Raw genomic sequence first — 16241 nt, forward strand, 5'->3', positions numbered from 1 at the left:
GTGTTACCAATGGTTTTCGTGGTGACAGTGGTCCCAGCTGCCTTGAGATCATTGACAAGTTCCCCCCTTGTAGTTGTAGGCTGATTTCTAACCTTCCTCATGATCAAGGATACCCCACGAGGTGAGATTTTGCGTGGAGCCCCAGATCTTTGTCGATTGACAGTCATTTTGTACTTCTTCCATTTTCTTACTATGGCACCAACAGTTGTCTCCTTCTCGCCCAGCGTCTTACTGATGGTTTTGTAGCCCATTCCAGCCTTGTGCAGGTGTATGATCTTGTCCCTGACATCCTTAGACAGCTCCTTGCTCTTGGCCATTTTGTAGAGGTTAGAGTCTGACTGATTCACTGAGTCTGTGGACAGGTGTCTTTCATACAGGTGACCATTGCCGACAGCTGTCTGTCATGCAGGTAACGAGTTGATTTGGAGCATCTACCTGGTCTGTAGGGGCCAGATCTCTTACTGGTTGGTGGGGGATCAAATACTTATTTCCCTCTGCAGAATGCAAATAAATTCATATACTTTCCACAATGTGATTTTCCGGATTTAATTTGTGATGTGCTATCTCTCACTGTTACCAATAACCTACCCTTCAATTATGGGCTGCTCATGTCTTTGTCAGTGGGCAAACTTACAAAATCAGCAAGGGATCAAATACTTATTTCCCCCACTGTACCTATAACAGGTCGAGGATAGCAGGAAGCATATTCTGACTGCCCTGTCCTCGCCTTGAAGCTGCATTCTGTTAGCAATAGGATTAGACTGATTTGGTCCCATGTAATGATGGCAAATGGCAAGCTGTATTTAGATGAAGTTTCAGTCTCAATTTAGCTGGATAGTTTGCAGCTAAAAGTGAGCTTAAGATAACCACTTTATTTTAACCTGTTTTCAGGCACTCAAGACCCAGCTAAAAATTGGTTCCTGGGTATTTAGCAATAATGTCATTGATATAAAGTAGGCCTCGCTTTCCTATAAGTTAATTGAGAAATCTGATTGCACTGATATGTTGCTGTTGCCTTTCACATCTCACATCACTGCAGACTGAGTTAGTATAGTTTATTTGCTCAGGGGTTCAGGTCCTGATGTCTAAGTGTTCAATCACAAATCATCTCTATGCCAGCACCATTCTGTGCCAGTTCCGATCTGAACTAACTCCAGGCACCTCTAGCTGTACAGTCCAACAAAGCGATTTACAATATAAAATACATAAATATGTTATGCTATTTTATCTAGGACTTATAACCCACCAAATCTTAAAATGAATGAATTCAAGGCGAGGTAACAAAAAGTTTAAGAAAGAACTGATACATTAAATCAGGATGTCACAGTACAAAAATCAAATTAAAATAAAAAACAATTACAACTCTTTATAATTAAGAAAAATAAAAGTTTTCAAAGCTTTCCGAAAGACCAAAAGATCTGATATTAAACGAAACTGAGCTGGTAACTTATTCCACAATTGTTGAAGGTTGCCCCATGTAAGCCGCATGGAGCCTGCCATGAGTGGGAAAGCGCGGGGTACAAATGTAACAAAAATAATTGCATTTCCTTGAAGTAGCAAAATTCTTTAAAAAGCTAAAATTCAGTTAAAAACTCAGAAGAACAAAATCCATACAAGGATTTTTAAAGAATACACAGTTTCTTAAAATAAGCTCTCACATGTACCGGCAGCCAGTACAGATCAGCCAACAAAACCTTGATCTGTGAAATATCAACCTCACTGCCGACTTCTGAATCATTTGCAACCTAGTCATTTGCTTTATCGTCAGTCCAATATATAAAGAGTTACTGTAGTCTAGTAAGGAAAGGACAGGCAGTTAAACTATAATCATAAAGTGCTCATCCTGGATAGCATAAAGATAGCCAAGTGGAGGCATTCACTATCAGACATACATACTCTTAAATTGGTATAGCATTAGTTGCAGAAAATGCCAAGGGAGATATGTATTTCTTAATGCACCTTCAAAACTCATGTACACGAAATTGATTTAATGCAGGCTAACCTATGAAGTACCATGTTAAGTTGATTTGCACATATTATAAAGTTCTTAACATGAGTTTAAAATGTTTTATGTAAGCAAATATGTGAAATGAGCTGAATATAGTGGAAAAATCAGAAAATAAAGCCAAACGAAGTTTATTGTTTAGTTTATAGTTTATTAAAACTTTTTATGCTGCGTATACCAATGTATGGATCTAGGCAGTGGAAAACGTAGGTGCAGCCATTATTGTCAGAATAGAAAAATTGGCTATTTCGCATGGTAAAGACTTGCACTGTGGATAGCGCAGGCCACTTTTTAGCATTGCTTTGTATATGGGCCCCTAAAACATTTTGCTATGTGCATTTCCTTAAGAAAAGACAGATTAGGTATTTTATAGGGATTTGTCATCACTCCCACCCCACTGCTACTCTGTCTTCAAAATGGTGATGGCTGACCCATGGACAGACACCATTGTTTTGTTTTATAGTGTGTAGGCGTTGATAGAGGTGTGTGTATGTTTGATATAGGAGGTCCCCTTTTATTCAGTTTCATTCATCCTGAAAGTAACTCAGAGCTTAATCTAGATGACTGACATTCTCATTCAATGTGGATAGTTACAGGAGGTGGGTCAGTTGGCCAGGTGGTATGGCAATATAGAAGGGTAGTTTTTGTGGGTAGGAGGGATTTGTTTCCCTTAATACATCTGAAATAACAACATACCAAAAAAACAAGACCATACTGACAATACAGCAATAAACAAAACAATTTAATAAACAGAACCCAGCTTGCATTAGCAAACTGTAAACCTAACCCAATATCTTACATTACAAAAAGAAGATCCAGCTTGCCCAAAGTGGCTACAGTAAATTAAGCAGCAAAACAAAATACAAAACTGTAATCCTATACATTACAAACATAAATATAATAATTTAGTTAAATTTACATCCAATAAAATATTTCATAATAAAACCAAGCTTAATTATATACAGAACAATATAATATAATATAAAATAAATACATCCATACAAATCAACCATAAAATCATAGACTCAACATGATATATAAAGTGGGAGGTAACAAGTAACCCTCTTAGCAAAATCATACAGAAGAAAAGAAGCATGATATTCCCTAATCAGCAATCAAACTCCTGATCAAATACCCAGGTCTTTACCCTTTTCTTCAACTCATGAAAATTGATTATAAAGCATATATGCCTTGACAAACAACTTATCCTACAACTGTGATGTGATGCTAAACACAGCCGTCTGGTTAAGTCCTGGCCAATCTGGCATCAAGACAGAAATAGGAGTGCACATAGGAAGACAGGACTTGAGGTATTCTAGGATTATTCCTCTTAGGGGCCCTTTAAGCTTAGATAAAAGGGGCTCTGTGCTAGCAGCGGCAGCCATTTTTGTCACGCACCAGGGTCCATTTTACTGCAGTGGGTAAAAATAGCCAAAAATGAAATGGTCTTCCAGTAAATTCACACTTGCCGCACAGCCATTTCAGGGGCATTGAGGTGGCAAGTCGTAACCTCTGTGGAAATATTTTGAAATATTTCTGCTAGCGTCAGAAATGGCATGCACTGGGGTGGAACTAGCGGCAGAACCTACGTTGGACCGGTGGTAGTTCCAGGTTGGCAAAGGGCAACCCTTTAGTAAAAGAGCCCCTTAGTGCTTTAAGGGATCCTTTTACCAAGCTGTGGGAAGAAGGGCCCTGCGCTGGCGGCGGGGGCCATTTTTCCCATGCGCCAGGGCCCTTTTTACTGCAGCAGGTAAAAAAGCCCCACCACACATGGCCATAGGGTAAGAGAACTCTTACCACATTGCCACACAACAGGGAGCCTTTACCGCCATCCAATGAGGTAGCAATAAGGGCTCCTGTGCTAACCCGACAGTAACCAGACTGTGTGCGGCGATGCCCAATTACCGCCGGGTTACCACCATGCAAGCCATTTCCAGGGGTTTTCTTTTTCCCCCAGAAATGGTATGCACTCAGGTGGGGGGGGGGGGACTACTTCCGCTGGCCTCGTTGGGCCAGCGGCAGTCCCGAAAGAGTGAGCGGTAAGCCCGCGTTTGGCTTACTGCCGCTCTGTGAAAGGGCTCCTAAAAGCCAAATTCTGGACTTGAAATTTACCTTGATTGCAATTGGCAACCAGACCACTAGAGGGCATATAGAACAAGTAAAATATGGTCTCTAAACCAAAACAAAGTTAATAACCTGGCTGCTGAGTTTTGTATTAACTGCAGACATTGCTTCTTGGTCTTTTGGATAAGATGAAGTGCAGTAACCAATTTCTTGTGGTAACCCAACCAACAGTCGGTTACAGTAATCCAGTCATAGACTCAGGTTGTTCTAAGTGGTAACAGAATCTCCAAGGATGAAAAAGGAGGCTGTCACAGGGGCAAAGATCTCTGGCTCCATAGTTACTTCCTAATCTATCCCTGCATAATTTAAAACTCCCATAGTAAACTCAAAAGAACTTTGATCCTATTACATTTACACCAACCATACAGAAAAGTATGCCAGTTAAAGTTCTAAGGCATAATAAACCAGTACAGTCATGTCCATGGATAAATGAATGCAAATAGGATTCATAACACTCATTGAAAAACCCTGGCCCAACCTCCTTCCTAACAAAATTATTCATATAACCACTGGATTTTGATCCATTACCACATTTCTGAAAGTTCATCCAAGGAAATATTTAAAATTAATGGAATCCACCTGCACTGCGATTCATCCCCCCCCCCCCCTCAAAGAAAATGTTGCATGCAATTTAAATAAAATGTAAATAGAGTTTATTGCTATCACTGTTGGCCTACAACCTATCTTCCCCTTCAAAATCAATACACGAATGCCAACATTTGAATTAAACACAAGCATGAATATTCATTTCCCCAATAAAATCTGATTCATCTCTTCCTACTCCAATAAACATGCTACTATCCACAAAAGACAGTTGAACTCGGAAATAACTACCATTCCTTGTTCAGAAAATGTTTTCAAATACTATCATTCTGGAAACAAAAAGATGTGTGCATGATTCACTATGCGTATTTGTTTTTATGTTTCTGTAAGCACAGAATGGGAAGAAAACCCTTAGTAAATTAGGTCCAATCCTTTCCCAAAATAAGGTAGGATCCAAATGGAATCCTGCCCCCCTCCCGCACTTCTTCCCTCCACAAATGAGGTCTAAATACTGCCATCTGACTCCCTTATCCTACAACCAGACCTAAACAGTGCCACCCTATAGCCCCAGCCTTAAAACCTAATCCTACTACTACTAGAAAAAGGCAGGCGTTTCTACTCCTTACCCCAGCAGCAAAGTTATACAGCAAGAAATAAAAGCTTAATATTGTACGTGAGGAAGTTCAAAAAGAGAGATCTGCACCACCTGAACGTGCTTGAAAGGTACGTCAAAAACACATGGAAGGACAGGTGGTACATACAATGGCATGGGGTGGGCTACTGTGCAATCGTCATGCCCACAAGAGTGCATCAGTATGTGCTGAACAGATGCTGCACATATCAATTCCCAGCCTTCAATGCAAACTGCCACATTAAACCAGTCCTGGTTTATACATTCCTCAGAAAGCACTGGGGGGTAAGGGGCACAGTGGGGAGAGAAGAGAAAGGCTTTCCCTAATCAGTTTTGTTCCATTTACTCACATTTTTTTTTCAGGTAACAACAGAGGAAAACAGATGTTTTCGATCGAATGGCACTTTTGATTATAAATACTTAACTGAGCCCTAAGTGCACAGTGAGGCTGGTTACCATGGACACAATGTACACAAGCTGTTGCCTGGAGACAAGAGGGAATGTGGTGACATCACACAGAGTTCCGGGCATTCCACAGAATGTCACACTTGGGGACAGAACTAGTGCATGTCAATACCTGTTATACTTGCTCAGCAAGATGTTTCATGTCAGTTTAAAGGCCATCGCATCCCTTTTATTTACAAGGGAAGGGCTTGTGGACTTATTTAGTTCATGGGGTGTTTTTTTTTTTTCAGTAATAGTTCAAGGTGAGTTACATTCAGGTAGGCAGATATTTGCCTATCCCTAGAGGGCTTAAAATCTAAATTTTATACCAAAGACAATGGAAGTTTAAGTGACATTCCCAAGATCAGGAGGAGCATCAGTGAGATTTGAACACAGGCTGTGCTGGGTCTCAGGCCACTGCTCTAACCATTAAGCTACTCCTAGAACTAAAGGGCTCTATAGTACTCTAGATTGGCTTTATGATTTTATTTTGCTCTTTTACTGTGATGGTACGGCAAGCTATATATTTCAAATAAATACAATGTTTTGTTTGTTTCTCTATAAACCTATTTCAAACTACATTAACTTAGTCTTATATCATGAATAGGACTTCTGATTTTAGATTTTAAATGATAAGCACTAATAACACCCTTCCCCTCCCTTTGGTGCAAAAAAAACAACACTTTTTTTTACTGGATAAATACCAGACAAATAACACTTCCCATCACCTATCCCCTTGCTACCATTTTGTTTTCGTGCCTGGTCTATACTGCTGACCCCTCAGCTGCACAAACATGCATATTTGTTTCAAATGGAGAGGTACCCAGCAATAATACAACTGACCAACTCTGAAGGAACAAACATTGTGGATTGCTCTGCCAAATGAAAATAAAAATTATCCTGTTCATAGTTTTATTTACCTATTTTCCATCCTGTATTGGAATAAAATTGTGGAAATGTGTCAATTTTTAGTAATAACCTTCACTTCAAAGGGAATTTAAAAAAAAACATTTTGCAGGGAAAGAATCATAGGTCATTTTTAAACCCTAATTTTGTCTAGTTTCAGGAAAAAAAAGTTCTAAGGATACCTTCAGGCTCATTTTCGAAAGAGATGGACGTCCAAAAAGTGACATAAATCAGCACTTGGACGTCCTTCTCACAGAAAAGTCCAAATCGGTATAATCGAAACTGCATTTTGGGCATCTTTATCGGAAGTCCGTCGCAAGGATGTCCAAATCTCAAGGGAGCATATCGAAGGCGTGTTCAAGGCGGGACTTGGGCATTCCTAAGACTTGGACGTCTTTGAGCCATAATGGAACAAAGCTAAACGTCCAGTACTAAAACTTGGACGTTTTGAGCTGGACCTGTTTCTATTATGAATAAGGCACAAAAAGGTGCCCCAAATGACCACTGGAGGGAAAAGTGTGTTCAAGAACATTACTTGCCAACCTCAGATGTCATATTCAGGTCCATGACAGCAGCATGCATGTCCCTGGAGTATTTTAGTGCATTTCAGACAGGTGGACCCAGGCCCATCCCCCCACTACCTGTTACACTTGTGCAGGAAACTGTGATCCCTCCATAACCCACCAGAAACCCACTGTACCCACATATAGGTGCCTCCTTCACCCATAAGGGCTATGTAGTGGTGTACAGTTGGGGGTACTGTGTTTTGGAGGGCTCAGCACACAAGGTAAGGGAGCTGTGTACCTGGGAGCATTTTATGAAGTTCAATACAGTGCCCCCTAGGGTGCCCGATTGCTGTCCTGGCATGTCAAGGGGACCAGTCTACTAAAAATGCTGGCTCCTCCCATGTCCAAATGGTTTGAGTTTGGATGTTTTAAACTTGGACATCTTTGTTTCAAAAATGGTCGAAAATCAAAGACGTCCAAATCGCAAAACGTCCAAAATCCATGGTATTTTCGAACACAAAAGATGGGCATCCATCTTTTTCGAAAATGACTTTCTCCCCGCCTCCGAATTTGGACATTCTGCAAAGACGTCCAAATTCCGACAGACATTTCTTTCGAAAATGCCCCTCCTTGTGACACAGAGCAGAAAAGGCTGGCGACTTTATTCTTTCCAGCATCCATCTGGCTTTACCCTTATAAGAATAGTAACCAAACAATAATATTTTCCATTTACAACTTATGTTTCCTGAAACTAGATATAATGAAAATCACAGAAAAAGGTGAAAAGCTTTCCTTCTAAAGTTTTCTTGTCCATATTTCTATTATCATGTAAAACAAAAAACAGTCCCTTTGTGTAACAATCTCTGAAACCCTTGTTTCTCGTGTCTTGTTTTTATTTAAAAAAAACACACACACATTAAAGCATCCACAAAAATTTTGTTTCTCATCCTTGCCTCCCCTTTTGTATTCATTGTCTTAATCTCTCCCTATCCTCTCCTGTCATCAGGGATGGACTGACCACTGGAACAATAGAGCAAAGCTCAAGATCCCACAACAGTAGGGGGCCCTCTCTTCCCTAGTCTCCATATAATTTAATAATTTTTGATAGGTGGTTAAGGGCCCATGACCCTTTTTGACCAGGGGCACTGACCACTGTCAGTCCGCCCCTGCTTGTTATTCATCTCCATTTCTCTCTCCCTTTCATTTGTTACATTCAAACCCTCTTCTCTGTTTTTGACCATCCTCTCACTGCAGTTACTCACCATCCACTGCCCCACATCCCCCCCCCCCCCTCAATTCTTTCACCTCTGTTTCTCATCCATCAGCTGTAAGACAAGAGTGGCTGGGGAGATTTGTTGTATCTTAGCAACCAGATGTGACAAAGAACAATCAAGGTCATCCACGCTAATGACATGTCCCCCATTGTGACATCACCACATCATATCCCCCAGCCGAAGAGTTGAGGAGAGTCAGTTTAAGGCTTTCTAAATTGCAATTTTTAAATATATATTGTTTTAAGACTTTCTTCTTTGGCAAGCTTCTATGATAAGCATAACAGAATGATACCTTAATGATCTTGGCTACAGTGTCTCCCTCATAGTGATTTTATCAGGATATGTTCTATACCTGCAATTTGTTACCAAGGGACCCTTTTATTAAGCCACATAAGCATCTACACACACCCGTGCACCAAAATGAAGTTACCACCTACCACGTGGCTCTTGCGGTAATTTCATTTTTGGTGTGTGTCTGAAAAATATTTGTTATTATTGAGAACACGTAACAGACACGTATCAAGAGGCATTTGGTGAATGTAGGTCATTACTGCCCAGTCAGTGGCTGGTGGTAAGGTCTCAGACCCAACATGGACGCTCTGCAATTTTCATTTTGCCACACATCCATTTTCGGCAAAATTTTTTAAAAGGCCTTTTTTTTTTTAAACAGGTGCTAAAAAATGGATCAGCACATGCCCAAAATCCGTGCCTACACTACCGCAAGCCATTTTTCAGCGCCCTTTGGGAAAAGGACCCCTAAATGTTTTATTATCATCATCCTTACTTGATATACTGCAAAATCAATAGTACATCTAAGACAAGGGTTCTTAACATTTTGGGCTCTCACGCCCCTTTAACTGATCAAAGAAACATAGAAACATGACAACAGATAAAGGCCAAATTACCCATCCAGTCTGCCCATTTTTATTTTTGTTACATTTGTACCCCATGCTTTCCCACTCATGGCAGGCTCAATGTGGCTTCCATATTGTATACAGGTACTTATTTGTACCTGGGGCAGTGGAAAGTTAAGTGACTTGCCCAGAGTTACAAGGAGCTGCCTGTGGCTGAAGTGGGAATTGAACTCAGTTCCTCAGGACCAAAGTCCACCACCCTAACCACTAAGCCACTCCTCCACTCCAAGCTGTAACCCCCAATTCTACCTATTCCTAAGCGATCCCACGTGCTTATCCCATGCCTTTTCAAATTCTGGAACAGTCCTAGACTCCATCACCTCCACCAGGAGGCCATTCCACGTCTCCACCACCCTTTCTGTGAAATAATACTTCCTTAGGTTACTCCTAAGCCTATTCCCTCTTAACTTTGTCACCCTCACACTCCCTTCCTAAACCACGATTCCACTAGTGAACACTGACAGCTACATAAATTGTTATTAGGTGCTAACACCGCTAAACTGCTGACATATCACTAAGGGGTCCATTCACTAAGCTGTGGTAAAAAGTGGCCTGTGGTAGTGTGGACATGTGTTTTGGTGCACACTAGGCTATTTTTTTACCACAGCTGGGATAAAAGGTTTTTTTCAATGGGAGTAGTAAATGGCCATAGGGCATGGCTATTTACTGCCTGAGCCCTTATTGCCAGCCATCGACCTAGCGGTAAGGGCTCACGTGCTCGCGCAGTAATGTAGAATGCGCCAGTGGTCACGTTGCTTATTACCACTAGGAACACCCTCACGACTACAGCAGGAACCAGCACGTGCCAACTTTGGAATTGCTGCCGGGTGCCCATGCTACCCCAGCAGTAGTGCCAATTTGGCACATGCTACCCATGCATTAGCCCTATTGCTGCTTTGTAAAAGGGCCTCTAAAACCACAGGAGTACATAGTTAGTTACATTACTAACAATAGTCCTAATGTGGTAAAAGCCGTTAGCTTAGCAGGGTTTAAAAAAGGTTTAGATAGCTTCCTAAAAGAAAAGTCCATAAGCCATTATTAAAATGGACTTGGGAAAATCCACTGCTTATTTCTGGGATAAGCAGCATAAAATATATTGTACTGTTCTGTGATCTTGCCAGGTACTTGTGATCTGGATTGGCCACTGTTGGAAACAAGATACTGGGCTTGATGGACCTTCAGTCTGTCCCAGTTTGGCAACACTTAATGTACTTATGTACTTATAACTGCCTTCACTTTATCTAAAATGTTTCAGTAAATTGCCTCATATTTCAAGCTCCTACTCCACACCCCGTCTGACCTCTTCCCACACCCCTTGGAGATGCGAGCACCATTGATTAAGAATCCTTGGTGCAAGCGGTTTACAATTTCCAAAAAAAAGGATGAGGAAGGAACAAAGCACAAAGACTAGAGAAGCACAGAAGGTAAAAGGGTTTAGAATTATCTTAACAAGTCCTTTTACTAAGTTTCAACAAAAAGTGGCTTCGCACACCCTTATGCAGATCTTTCCCATGTGCTATGGCCACCCATTGAAATGCCTTTAAAAAAAAATGTTTGCATTAATGGCCATGTGCTCATGTTGACATTATCGCACTGCCACTTTTAAAAATTACTGCTTGAGCACTTACCGCCACCCATTTTGTAGGCCATAAGGGCTCCTGTGTTATGCCGTGCACCAACCAATCAGCAAGCGGTAATGTAGATAAGCTAACTGGTTAGTGCAGGCATGGCCACCTCTCCACCCATGACACACCCCCTCATAAAACATTAGAAATATTTTTTAGTATGCTAATTAGCACGCTCATTTGCTGTATTAGGCATACATTAGGAACTAACACAGCTTAGTAAAAGGGCCCCTAAGTGTTACTATAGAGAAAATAAACATATATTACCATTCTCAAATATATAAAATATTATCTTAAGTGGGGGATACACACTATGGAAGGATGAGCATGATTATCACAGACATACATGGACAAAGGGGCCATAGCTACCGAAGCCAACTGCAGGTAGAGCTAAAAGCAAAACTAAAACTCAGAAATAATTTTGAGGGGAAGGCCTGAGTAAAATAAAAGGTTTCAGAGACAATCTTAATTAATGAAGGAAGTCTATGAAAGAACAAAAAAAGGGTGTCTATTCCAGAGTATAGGAGCCACAACCTGGAAGCAGGAGTGACAGGTAGAGTCTAGAGGGGTGTCCAACTTTGCCCCTCACCAGGTCGGGTTTTCAGGATTTCCTAAATGAATATACATGAGATCTATTTGCATACAATGGAGGCAGTGCATACAAATAGATCTCATGCATATTCATTGGAGAAAATCTGAAATCCCAACTGGATTGTGGCCCTCAAGGACTGAGGTTGGATAACCCTGATTATCTGCAAATAGTTTGGGACAACTGAAAGATGATGAGAGGAACAAAGGCTATGGGATGGAGTATAAGGGATAAGAATTGTAGATAAATGGAGGAATACCTGAGCAGAAAGCCCATGAGTAAGTATGAGAATTTTAAAAGGTATATGAAACAATATTTGGAGCTAGTGCTCCTTGAACAGGAGGAGGGAAACCCTATCAAATTTCTTAGCACCAAAAATTAGCTTGATAGAAGCATTTTGAACAATCTGAAATCTGCATGGTTGTGTCTGGGGTAATCAATGGAGTAGTGAATTGTAATAATCCAAATGTGATATGTCTAGAGAACGTAGCAAGAATCTTAAGGCTTGCCTATCCAGTAATCCAATAGCCTGCAATTGATGAAATGTAAAAAAAAAAAAAAACAACTTTTTCACTATATCAGAAATTTGTAGAGTAAAAATAAGACTACTGTCAAAGGTGACTTTTATGATTTTCAAGAAACCACTTATAGAAATAGGAGTACCATGAATGGAAAGTACAGTAGTAATTGGAAAGGGGCAATATCCAGAAAAGAAAAAAAAAACATTTATTGAGTTATCAATTAGGATTGAGCCAGTCTTCAACCACAAGGAACATGAATAACCTATTCTACTTTTCCTTGTGAATAGAGTTCCTCCGCAAAAGGGAAACAAGAGTGTTTTTTGAACTATTAAAATTAAGACTTTGAGATGACTTTCCTATACCAACATTTTCCACTCATAAGCTACCTTAAATTGGGACAAAATTGTGGAATGATAATTCTTCCTCATTAGAGTCCTTGGGTTCTCAGAGGGTTTAGGCTAAAAACAAGTTATAGGAACGCTGTTATTTATTCCAGAAAACTTTCTAGTTTCAACTTCTGGCTGACTGCTTTAGTTTGCAGTCTCTGTTTTGTAATAAAATAGGTCTAAAGTAGGTTCCAGATAGTATGGAAGCAATCATTTTGTATTTGAGACCATAAGTACCCTAAGCAGTAAGCTTTAGATCAACTATATATAGAATGAAAAGCTTCCATAATATTCCATAATAGTCTGTTGAAAGAAAGAAATCAATGCTTCACAAATCAGGAATAGGCCTTTCTGCCAACTGCTCTCCTTCAGAGCCCGTTCCGTTCCTGTACACCCCAAAACTCCTCCTCAGCAGGATCGACCTTATGGAACCATTTATCAGGTTATATAGGCTGTGTTCCAATACTATGCAATTTTAGAAACTTTTAAAAATATACTTTGGTGACGACTGATCTCAGATTAGCAATCTAGCCAGGTTTTTCTCCCAGGTTTTGCAGTGTAATGTTTTGATATTTTAAAGTTTACTGTTTTATGTTTTTGTGCTGTTATGTTTTTATTGATTATATGTATATTCTTATTGTAACCCACTTTGGATTAAAAGCGGGATATAAATATGATAAATAAATAAAAAGAGGCCTTCCATCAAACATATAAATGGCAAGTGACCAGCTCACCTGCAAATGCGCAGTAGAGACTTCCCTCTCTGTCCCGCCCTCGCGTCGACGTGATGACATCAGAGGGCGGAACAGAGAGGGAAACGGAGTCGGACGCTGCCATTGCCGCTGGAGCCTGGAAAGTTAAAAAGAACCAACATCGCCAGCACACCAACCTCCAACCCACCCATCCTGGACGTCGTCGTCGCCGCTGCTCCTGCCCCCTCCATATCGGGCCCCCTGCACTGACCTGACAGCGCCTCTCACCTCCGTGGTGACCACTGGAGGAGTATGGGGAGGTCATCCCCGATTCCTTACGGTGGTCATCTGGTCAGTTTGGGCATCTTTTTGAGACTTGGCCGTGAAAATAAATAGACCAAGTAAAACCGGCCAAATGCTCGTCATCGCCGGTTTTCTTTTTTCCATTATCAGCTGAAGCCAGCCATCTCGTAAGCACGCCCACATCCCGCCTTCACTACCCTGCCGTCACGCCCCCTTGAAGTTTAGCCGCCTCCACGACGGAATGCCGGCAAGTGTGTCCAAAAATCGGCTTTCGATTATACCAATTTGGCCAGTTTTAGGAGATGGCGGGCCATCTCCCGATTTGTATCGGAAGATGGCTGGCTATCACTTTAGAAAATAAGCTGGTATAGTATTTAAGTCACTTTCCATTACTTCCTACCAGAAAGCATCTGGATCAATTTTAAGGACCCAATATTCAGCCAGTGTCAATCAACGTTTTGCTGATCACTGCTGGTGTTATACCCAGAAATTCAGTGCCAGGCCATGTCCAGGCTAAGGCATTGAATTTACAGGTACATAAGTACATAAGTACATAAGTAGTGCCATACTGGGAAAGACCAAAGGTCCATCTAGCCCAGCATCCTGTCACCGACAGTGGCCAATCCAGGTCAAGGGCACCTGGCACGCTCCCCAAACGTAAAAACATTCCAGACAAGTTATACCTAAAAATGCGGAATTTTTCCAAGTCCATTTAATAGCGGTCTATGGACTTGTCCTTTAGGAATCTATCTAACCCCTTTTTAAACTCCGTCAAGCTAACCGCCCGTACCACGTTCTCCGGCAACGAATTCCAGAGTCTAATTACACGTTGGGTGAAGAAAAATTTTCTCCGATTCGTTTTAAATTTACCACACTGTAGCTTCAACTCATGCCCTCTAGTCCTAGTATTTTTGGATAGCGTGAACAGTCGCTTCACATCCACCCGATCCATTCCACTCATTATTTTATACACTTCTATCATATCTCCCCTCAGCCGTCTCTTCTCCAAGCTGAAAAGCCCTAGCCTTCTCAGCCTCTCTTCATAGGAAAGTCGTCCCATCCCCACTATCATTTTCGTCGCCCTTCGCTGTACCTTTTCCAATTCTACTATATCTTTTTGAGATACGGAGACCAGTACTGAACACAATACTCCAGGTGCGGTCGCACCATGGAGCGATACAACGGCATTATAACATCCGCACACCTGGACTCCATACCCTTCTTAATAACACCCAACATTCTATTCGCTTTCCTAGCCGCAGCAGCACACTGAGCAGAAGGTTTCAGCGTATCATCGACGACGACACCCAGATCCCTTTCTTGATCCGTAACTCCTAACGCGGAACCTTGCAAGACGTAGCTATAATTCGGGTTCCTCTTACCCACATGCATCACTTTGCACTTGTCAACATTGAACTTCATCTGCCACTTGCACGCCCATTCTCCCAGTCTCGCAAGGTCCTCCTGTAATCGTTCACATTCCTCCTGCGACTTGACGACCCTGAATAATTTTGTGTCATCGGCGAATTTAATTACCTCACTAGTTATTCCCATCTCTAGGTCATTTATAAATACATTAAAAAGCAACGGACCCAGCACAGACCCCTGCGGGACCCCACTAACTACCCTCCTCCACTGAGAATACTGGCCACGCAATCCTACTCTCTGCTTCCTATCTTTCAACCAGTTCTTAATCCATAATAATACCTACCTCCGATTCCATGACTCTGCAATTTCTTCAGGAGCCAGCAAAAACATAGCCGGTTAACTGAGATATTCAGCAATCAACCTGCTATGGTAAACCATATAAAGATAGGACACTGTCCAATTGCTGACTCTGCCCCTGGAACAACTCCCCCTCCCCCCCCAAATAACCGATTGCGTATTGGGTGCTAATTGGATGTTTTCAGTTGCAGTATCCTGTTAAGTGCTACCGAATATGATTGGTTAGCCATAAACAAGCAATTTAACCAGTCAGGTTTTTTTTCTAGCCAGTTAAATTGCTTTGAACATCAACCTCTAAATTTATAGGTGGTTCTAGAAAGCGATAATAGAAACCTGTACCAGGTGCTTACAAATGGAGAGAGGATTTTTGATCTTGTAATAGGCAATTATCTGGCATCCAGTGATCACTGGATGGTGGAGCTCATTATGAAATGGGTAGAGATTCTTCATTCAAAAGTGAGAGTCTTAGACTGGAGGAAAACTCTTTTGTCAAGATGGGGGAATACCTCAGAGTCATTGGATGGATGGAAACATCTGGGAGAAGTAGAAAATCAGTGGGCAAACAATGATATTTTATGAGCAGCAAACATTTTTTGTTAATAAAGTAAGTAAATGTCAGAGAAAAAGGAGTCTGCTATGCTTTTTGAAAGAAGTCGCTGGAAAGGCAAGCAAAAAGAGTTTAGTCTTCGTAAACTTCACAAGATTGCAGAAAGAGGAAGACAAGCAAAAATATGGGGGAAAAAAAACTAAGCGAAACAGGGAAAGTAGGCAGGAAAGCAGAGTTGTAAATGGAAAAACAAACTCCAATAAAATGGAGGAACAATACTTCTTTTTAGGTTTGATAGTGACAGAATATTTCTGTTCTGTGCTTGCTCACAGATGAAGGGCGCAGAGTGGGAGAAATATAATAGAGCCATATAAATACCTCCAATGTATAAATGCAAAGAAGGTGATCCTCTTTCAATTGAGGGGTCATGGGATGAAAGTCAAAGAGGATAGATTCAGAAGTAATGTAAGGAACTATAGTTTTTTAAATAAAGGGTGATGACCATA

The 16241-nt window shown here is 41.1% G+C and overlaps 1 protein-coding gene across 3 annotated transcripts in view; it reads right to left on the reverse strand.

Annotated features, from left to right (window-relative positions):
* Nucleotides 1–5702, reverse strand: part of NEK10 (NIMA related kinase 10) — a 487142-nt gene extending 481440 nt beyond the window's left edge. For all 3 annotated transcript variants that reach the window (XM_030205786.1, XM_030205778.1, XM_030205768.1), the window contains exon 1: nucleotides 5654–5702. The gene's annotated coding sequence lies outside the window, so the exon portion shown is untranslated. The remainder of the gene's footprint in view (nucleotides 1–5653) is intronic.
* Between the last annotated feature and the right edge of the window lie 10539 nt (nucleotides 5703–16241).

This window comes from Microcaecilia unicolor, chromosome 1 (assembly GCF_901765095.1).
Source record: "Microcaecilia unicolor chromosome 1, aMicUni1.1, whole genome shotgun sequence".
In the NCBI taxonomy this organism is placed as follows: Eukaryota; Metazoa; Chordata; class Amphibia; order Gymnophiona; family Siphonopidae; genus Microcaecilia; species Microcaecilia unicolor.